Source organism: Pteropus vampyrus, unplaced genomic scaffold (assembly GCF_000151845.1).
Source record: "Pteropus vampyrus isolate Shadow unplaced genomic scaffold, Pvam_2.0 Scaffold177, whole genome shotgun sequence".
Taxonomy (NCBI): domain Eukaryota; kingdom Metazoa; phylum Chordata; class Mammalia; order Chiroptera; family Pteropodidae; genus Pteropus; species Pteropus vampyrus.
Window position 1 is genome coordinate 807,294 of NW_011888958.1, and position 8,622 is coordinate 815,915.

Consider the following 8,622-nt stretch of genomic DNA (forward strand, 5'->3'; position numbering starts at 1 on the left):
TCAAACATAATTCATTCGCATGGAAAAAAGCAAACTGCATCCTGCAGCAGAAAAGCAGAAAAGAATGTTGCCTGCCCTCAGCCCTGGCTCTCATTGCTCAAGTTGAGCTGGGGCTGAATGAATACAGAGCAGGCCAACCTAGAGTCTGCATGGGCCCCTCTTCCAGAGCTGAGCTGGAAACAGAAACAGTGGTGCGAGAGGCAGCCCATTGCAACACCAGCAGCCCCATGACAAACAAGGCCTGGAGAGCCTAGCCCATCTCAACCTGCCAAGGGTTCTGCAGGTTGGAAAAGATGCCCACACATCCTGCAATCAGGTAGGGGCGGGGGGGGGAGGGGGAGGGCGGGCCGCAGCTGCAAAAGCTAGGCAATGAGTGAGTCAGGAGACCCTTGTGTAAATCCCTCCTTAGGGGACGCTGTTACCACTTATCAACACATCTCCTTGGCCGTGGCTGCAAACAACCTAGGAGAAAAGTCAGAGGCGTCCACACCCATGCCTTCCAGCAGCCCTTCAAATCTCATAGCACCCAGCTCTTCAGGAAGATTCTGGAGCAGCCTGCTGCTCTGAACCAAAGCCAAAGTAGAAAAGAAACAGAAGAGTCTTTGAGAAATCCATCCTCCCTGTTTTAAACAAAGCAAAATCTTAACCTACAAGCATGAGAATAATCTTGTTTCTATTCCCTGGTCCTCAAGTTTATGTAAAATCAGAGCCATGCTCACACCTGATACCTGGTTAAACTCTCCCCTAGAAACCTGCAAAGGAAGGTAAGGCAGCCATCCAAGCTGCTCTAGATTTGCTGGAAAGATGAAAGCAACGGGAGGTGTTTTTAAAAACTTTCAGGGAAGGGAGTTGGGTGGAAAGGGCGATAGATGATGATATGTAAACAGTTCACAGCAAGGCCTTAAAGGACAAACAGGCACCCAATCATGATTCAAAGCCCGTTTCTAATGCTCCTCAAACTAAGACTCTCAGGAGAGACCACCAAGATTTAGAGAGGCAGACCTGGGCTCATCTGCCCTGAGCACATGTGGTCAGGCCACAGCTGGATGCCAGCAGGGAGGGCAGCACACTGGGCCAGGGTACACTGGGCCAGTAGAGAGGGCAGCACACTGGGCCAACCTTGCAAGTGGAGCTGGCCCAAAGGTTTAGTTGATTTCCCTTCCACCAGCCTCTCCATCCAAGAGCATGCATGCCCCATCCATTCCTGCAGAAAAGCCAAGGCCTCCCCATCTTCCTGGCCCCTCCCACTGACTAATGCAAAGCCTGAGTCTACCACCCCAGGGTCTGGGGTCCAGGCCTTAAGGCCTAATCCCTCAGCCTCCTTTGAGGGGAGAGCCTTCTAAACTGGGCTGGTCAGGAGAGAAGGAGCTGATTACCTGAGGAGCCAGCTTGCCTCCTTATGTAACAGAGCTTGGGAGCCGGGGAGGTTGGGGGGTTGGAGGGTTGGGGGGGGCAAAGGGGACCTGGGCCGCCCCTAGGCCCCCTCCCAGCCCAGAATCTCAGAGCAATGGCCCTGAGAGAAGCCCTCTTCATTGCATAAAGAGCCCTAGCCCTTCTCACTACCCTCCTCTAAGTCCTCAGGGAACCGCGCTTTCTCTCAGCGAGAGAGGTGGGGGCGGCACCACTTGCCAGCAGGTCCTCGTCATCCCTCCACCACCAGCACCCTGCACCTCCCTGGCCTTTCACCCTCCACTGCACCCCCAAGGCCCGTCTTCCTGGGGCAGTTTCCTCCCCACTCACCCGCCTTCCCCGCCGCCCGAAGAGAGCACCTCCCTGCAAACGGACGGGGGAGGAGCGCGCAGAAGGGAGATGAAGGGAGCGCCCTGGCTGCCCCGGGAGCGAACGGAGCCTCCTGTCCCAGGGCGGGAACCAAAGGGAAGCCACCGGCTCCCAGGCGCTTCGCGGGAGGGCCCCGGACTGCAGCACCCCCCGCCGGGGGCAGCGCGGGGTCCCAGGGCTGCGGGAGCCGCCCCCCGAGGCAGAGGGTTGCGGGGCTCCGTGCACTCCGCCCGCGCGGGGGCGATCGTCCCAGGTGCCTGAGGCCCGCGCGCCCCACCCCACCCTGCCCCGGCGCCCCCAGCGCGCGCTCGCACCCACCGTGCAGAAGCCGCGGGCGGAGGCGGCGCCCCCGGGGCCGGGGCCCGGCTGCAGGCGCCGTGCCCACTCAGCGCCGCTGCTGCCCGGCCGCGGAGCTCCGGCCGGCGCCCAGGCCCGTCCCGGCCCGGGAGCAGCCGCGGCGCCAGCCCCGCCGCCGCTGCAGCGTCCGCCGCCGCCAGCGCCCCCCGTTGCGAACGCCGAGCGTCCCTCCCGCAGGCTGTGGCGGGCGGCGGGACGGGTTGCATCAGCCCCGGCTATATAGCGGCCCCTGGGCGGCGGGGAGGGGTCGGGAATGCGGAACACGCCGAGCTGCCAGCTCCAGACGTCAGAGGGGGATGGAGAGGAAGGGAAGGAGGGGACAGGGGAGGGGGGGGTGTGGATCCGGCGCTTCACACCCACTGACCTTCACCTCCCCCGCCTTTCGCGCCCTCCTTCCGCAGCTTCGCGCGCTCTTCTCCCCGCACGGGCGGCCCCGGTCCCGCAGCGCCAGCCGGGGCTCCATCGCGTCCCCCGGATCTCCCACCCCGAGGCTCAGGAGCGCGCGAGAAAGCGGGACGCGGCGAGCGGTTATGTAAGAGCATCCCCGCGCACAGCCACCGGCTGCCTCCCCCACCCCCAAGACAGAAGCCGCGGCTCAGGGAGAGAGAAATGAGAAGGAAGCGACGGGACAAGTCAAAAGCCCCTTGAAGCTTACGTAGCCTGTGTTGAACCTTCTTCCTCAGTTCTTAGCGCTTTCTTCCAAACCGAGAGAGAGGATTTCAGCACATTTTCATCCTTGGACATCTCATGAGATGTCCAAGAGAAATTGATCTCGCAAGCCGGTTTTATTTTCCTGTGCAGAAGGATGGGCAGAAGATTAAGACATACGGGTGCTTCTACCCCCACCCACTAGCCCACCGGGCCACCACAGGCACCCTTAAGCCCTGGGGTGGTTCACTGCAAGAGGCCTCCTCAGGGGCTGCAGCCTTGAGCCCACCACTTTCTCCTTCTCAGTGGTGGCTCACACAGTTTGATCCCTGGGCTTTTTGTCCAACTCCAACAGGCTTCTCCTTTCTGCTCATGGGCAGAGCAGACCCAGCCCTCCGCCCACCTGGAATGGCCTTCTTCCCCAATGCAACTTACATTGCCAACTCTACTCTCATCTTTCATCCTCCTGGGGTGGTAGTTAAGGGCGACTCCAGAGTTCCACGGTGCCCCCCAGTATCTAAAGGCCAGAGACAGAACGCTCAAACATACATCTGGCACCTGAAACCTTGCCACAATGGCTGACATCTTCTGCTTCCAGACACCCTAGGAGTTCAGCCAACCAACCACCTACCTTTCTGCCTGAGCCAGATAGGAGTGACGATGTTTATGTTCAGTGACCATCAGCCTCCTTCTCAGAGTGATGTCAGGTCATCACGCATGGAAAAAAAGGAAATGAAAGAAAAAGTTCATGCCTTCTTGGAGTGCGGATGTTCAATGTGAAAGAAAGAACAAGACTTGAGACAGGTGGGAGCAAATGAGCAAAGCTGAATGAGCATGTCTCTGCAATGTGAACACAGTGAGCTTTTACTCTCCTTATCTCCTCAGTGCAGTGAAATCTTTCTGGATAAGAGGACTAGTCTTATGGAAAGGCAGATCACGTCCTGATAACATTGCCTGACCGTTTCCACGTTCATGGTCAGATCTCTCCCGCAAAACATTGAAATTAACGACTAGAAAGTAAGGTCCTGAAAGACTCTACAATTGAAAATTAGTAATAATTTGGTAGTCTTGTGGAAGAACATCACTCTGAGCCCCAGAAAGGCCAACTGCACCTTGACGGCAGCATAAAGATCAAAGCTGGGTAATATGAAACTGCCTTATGATGTTTCCCCGGTGAGACTGAGGTCTGGACATTTATGTGGAAGAAAACACTAAACAGGAGCAGTGCTATTTTATGCATCTTTACCTGGGACTTTGAAAAAACTAAACTGATCTATGTGGGGACTAATATTTAGTACGCGTGATTAGAGCAAATCCTAGGCCACTGGCAGTCCTCCTAGGCCTTTACTTCCCCCACAAATTAAATATACTATAGGAGTGGCACCAAGGGTTAACTTGGAGGTCTTTGGCCCCCTCTATTTCCTATACTATCTCTCAGGTCTCCTCCATTATTTGATGTGGATATTTTTCAATTTTATATAGAATGCTATGTAAACACAGCTTCAAGACCTCATTTCCAGCACATTGCCCCCCATCAGGCCCCTTCACATAGTCATTGCCTTTGGAAGTGACTGGAGGGAGAGGCCATAAATGGGTCTTATGCAGACATTGGCCTGCTTCTCTCTGCCTTGCAGGTTGGAGCTCATCTACTACTGGCTGTTAGAGATAGACAAGTGACCCAGCCCAAGGCTGTTTGAATTTAGGTTTCCTATCACTTGTAACTAGAAAAGTCCTGATTAATACACCCAGCCCTGGCCAATGGGCTGGGCAGAGATTGCCAGGAATCTCAAGTTAGTCTGATGAGACTAGGAATTTCGTGGATCTGCTAGGAAAAGAAGCTGCCAGAAGCTGGACCTGAAATAGCCAGAAGCTACCACCTTGTAGGGAGTCTACTTAGAGTGAAGCTAATGCAAAGAAGAGTACAACCAAGCAAGGAAGAGAGAGACAGATCAAGTTCAGAGTTGCTGAATCCAGCCACACCTGACATTCTTCCTACCTCTGGAGTTTCGTTATAGGAATCAGTAAATTATATCTTACCTAAGGCGGTTTGAATTTAGGTTTCCTATTACTCGCAACTAGAGAAGTCCTGATTAATACACTGGGTTTTGCATCTCTGACTTATATAGATAATTACATTTTAAAGCTTAATGGATTTGGGCGGTGAACACACAATACAATATACAGATGATGTATTATTGTACACTTGAAACCTATATAATTTTATTAACCAATGTCGCCCCCAATAAATTTAGTAAAAATAAATAAATAAAGCTTAATGGACATCGATGAATCCCAAGCTCCTTGCGAATAGGAAAATGTGAAATGGCAAGCAAAATAAAGAATTCCTCGGACGTGCTCCTCCAGTATCAAAGAAGGAAGTGATAGTTCTGAGTAATCAACTAGTCTTTATTCTAGTATTTACTGAAACTTGCTTATGTGCCTGTGAGATGCACAAAGTTTAAGACGATTCCTCTCCTGTCCCTACTTCCCACCTACTTAGGAAGAATGACTTGAACACTAATGAACAGAAGACCAAAGTAATTAAGAGCTATGTGACACAGATAAGAAGCTCTGCAGTTTAGATAGAATTGATACACATAGGAAAATCATTAATTGTTGCATTCTCTACTCAAACTGTGTAGACCAAAACTTGCAAACTAGTAGCTGGCAGGCTGAATTTGGCTTTGCTGCCTCAACTTTAAATCCTTTTTTAAAAAAATATATATAAGATTTCACCCAAAAATCTAAATTCCCAACTTCTCTTGAAAACAATCAGTCAGGCAATATGTCATGGTCAAAATAGCATAGGTTATGCTGCAATTGCAAACATCCTCAAAATTCAGTGGTTTAACATGAGAAAGGTTTACTTCTCATCCACATGAGACTACTGCAGATCCAGATGATTGTCCAGGATGGCTCTCCTACAAGTGATTGGCTCAGTATTGCACCTCCATATCAACAAGTGTATCCATGGTCAATGGCAGGGAAAAGAAAGAAGTAGAGAGGGTCAGGCACCCGCAGTTAAATGTTTCCTCCTGAAGTGACATAAGACACTTTAGTTTATACTCATTGGCCAAAGCAAGTCATATGGCCATTCTTAATTTCAAAGAGGAAAAAAAGCTCAGTCCTCTGGTGTACCACAGAGGAAAAGGGAACCAATCATATATTAGCGAACAATCAATATCTGCCACAGCATACAGTACCTAATGGCAACAATGGGCTGCAGCCCACTAGAAGCTGCTGCCTTGAGATGGGACTTAAATCTCAGTTTGACACAGTCTCCATCCAGCTTGCCAGGTAATTTACATGGCCTGCTTAGCTCCTGGGGGCATCTGATTTTGCAGCTTCTGATGTAGACAAAGCCAAGCTCAAGATTGATCTTTCAGGTATCCCTGGTGATCCATAGAGTTATGGCAAATTTTTCAAAAACAGTTGTTTGATTTGCTAATTTTAAAAAATGACAAAGTATTCTTTGGTGAAGGGTAGGATGGTATCATAAAATCAAACAAGAAGTTGAAACTAGCTGTTATATCCTCTACAAATTACAGAAACCTGTTTATGACGGTTTCTTCCTCCTGTTCTATCCTTTCTTAATCAAACACCTACCGGGAGAGACAAGGAGAAATGAGCCTCTTGAAAAAAATTAAAATCAGGCAGCGTGGGAGGAGACGTTGCATAGTCGTTATTTGGAGGGTTAGGGAGTGTTTGGTTTAAAGTTTTTTAAAATTTATATGGTCAAGGCTGAAATCTTTGAGAAGAAAATTTGTGAGTTGGGAATGAGAAGGCTTCTCTTCTAAAACCACCAATGAGAATTTTGTAAAACAACAGACAACATGTCTAAAGGTTTAATAATAAATCAGTACCCATAGCAATGCAGCCATCTCTGGGGAAAGCCTAGAATCTTCTCCTTAATCTCCTAGCACAGTAAGTCTTTGGAAGGTGAAGAAATCGTAAATTCTTTGGTCAAAATGCTGGGCCAAGTGGTGATAGGGAGAGAGGGGTATAGCAGTTGTATGTTGTGCTCCTCAGCATTCCTTTTCTTTTTTTCTCCAGCATTTTTTTTTTTTTTTGGAGAACCACTACTCTCCCTGTGGCCCTGGAGGGATGGCAATCCTGGTGCCCCATCACCCCAACCAGGAGTGGGTGTGCAACCTGAACTGGGCAATTAAAGTAGTCCATTTCCAAAGCTACAGTGATTGGTTCAGGGAATGGGCTCATAACCCAAACAGGGCCAATTAGAATCTTCCCTAAGATTTGATATGTGACTGTTAAGAAAGAGGCAGAACACTTCCTTTAAAACACCTGTGTAAGGATGTAGTTTGTGACTGTCTGTGGCCATTTTTTCTGTCATGTGACAAAAGCCTGACTGAAAATAAAAATAACACAGAGCAGAGTAGAGAGCCAAGACATGTAGAGAGAAACAACCACGAGATCATCATTTGAGTCCCTGAACCTGACATGCCATGAGAACATGCTGAACAGATCTTTGGACTTCACAGTGATGGAGTCAATATGTCCCCTTTCTCTTTCTGCTAAGACAGCTTGAGTTAAGTTTTCTGACACTGGCCGCCAAAAGAGAGCCGAAGAATAGATGAATAAAATGGACCAAAGTCAATCTTATAACGGACTGCTGAACTGACGCCATGGCATTTTATCTGCTTACTATTCTTGCCTCATCCATCAAACGCCACTCAACCATCTGAGACTAAATACAGAACTGCATTGCTTTGCCTTCTCACAGCTTGAGGTTCAGTTAGTCACTTAAATAATTTAGTCAGACAACCTTGTCTGAATGTCTGCTATGAGCCATGCACCATGTGTCACCACCCTATTTGAGGAGGCAAAGCAAAAAGAAGGTATCAGGCCTGTCCATAAAGGGTGATGGACAAGAAGCCCAGGGAGACAGATGATATTCATAAAAATGGGGAAATGAGGACTCAAGTGAGCTAGGGAATACATGATGCATTCTGCTTCCAGAATATTATGTGTCAAAATACATCCTGAAAACACCTGAAAAGAGGAAAGGTCCATGTTGGAGCGGCACTGTGTAAGTCATCCATATTTAGGTACTCCCTGAAGCTGATACCAGGATTGTAGATAGAAGCACCAAACTCCTTTAGGTCAAAGATGATTTTTAGAAATATTAAATTTCAAATAATAGGTAACTAAAATTTTGAGTAATGAGTGAGCAGAAGCTGATCTAGGGCTCAGTCTTAGGAGATGCTAATAATTAACAAACTGGGGAAATAAGAGGAGGCAAAGAATTAAGCAAACAAAGCGTGCCCCAAAAGATAGAAGAAAGGAAGACACAGACATAGAATCACAGAATTTCAAGGCTCCTCCAATCTCCTCCCGTTTAACACAGGAGTGGGCTTTTCCACTGCCATGGAAGCCAAAATAGGTTGTCAATACAGCTAAATATAACGCAAAGAAGTAAGATCTGATATGAGTCATATGAGTCCATTTTATTTGTTTAAATCTGGAAGGTGCATTGTAACCTTAGGGATTAAACATCATTATTAAAAGAGAGAGTTGAATCTGAAAATGTAGACAGTATGGTACAAAGATGTTTCCAGCTAGCACCCCCATAATGCTGCTTCTTAGTGGGATTGAAGACCCCCCTCCACTTTTTCCTTGCTTCTTAATCCTTGCCACTCCGTTTTCAGAAAGTGTTACTATGAACTGGTCAGATTCCTCAATAGGATGCTTAGGCCTCAGTTTCCTCATCTGTTAAGTGGAGATAATAATGGTACCTACATTGGAGAGTTGGTGTGAAGATTAAATGTGATACTTATAAAGCACCATATTAGTACCTGCCATGGGTTAACAGTTCAATAA

At 48.6% G+C, this 8,622-nt stretch overlaps 1 protein-coding gene across 1 annotated transcript in view; it reads right to left on the reverse strand.

Annotated features, from left to right (window-relative positions):
* The window catches only part of JDP2 (Jun dimerization protein 2), a 38,369-nt gene extending 36,023 nt beyond the window's left edge, over nt 1-2,346 (reverse strand). Inside the window, exon 1 of the mRNA XM_011370840.2 lies at nt 2,098-2,346. The gene's annotated coding sequence lies outside the window, so the exon portion shown is untranslated. The remainder of the gene's footprint in view (nt 1-2,097) is intronic.
* Between the last annotated feature and the right edge of the window lie 6,276 nt (nt 2,347-8,622).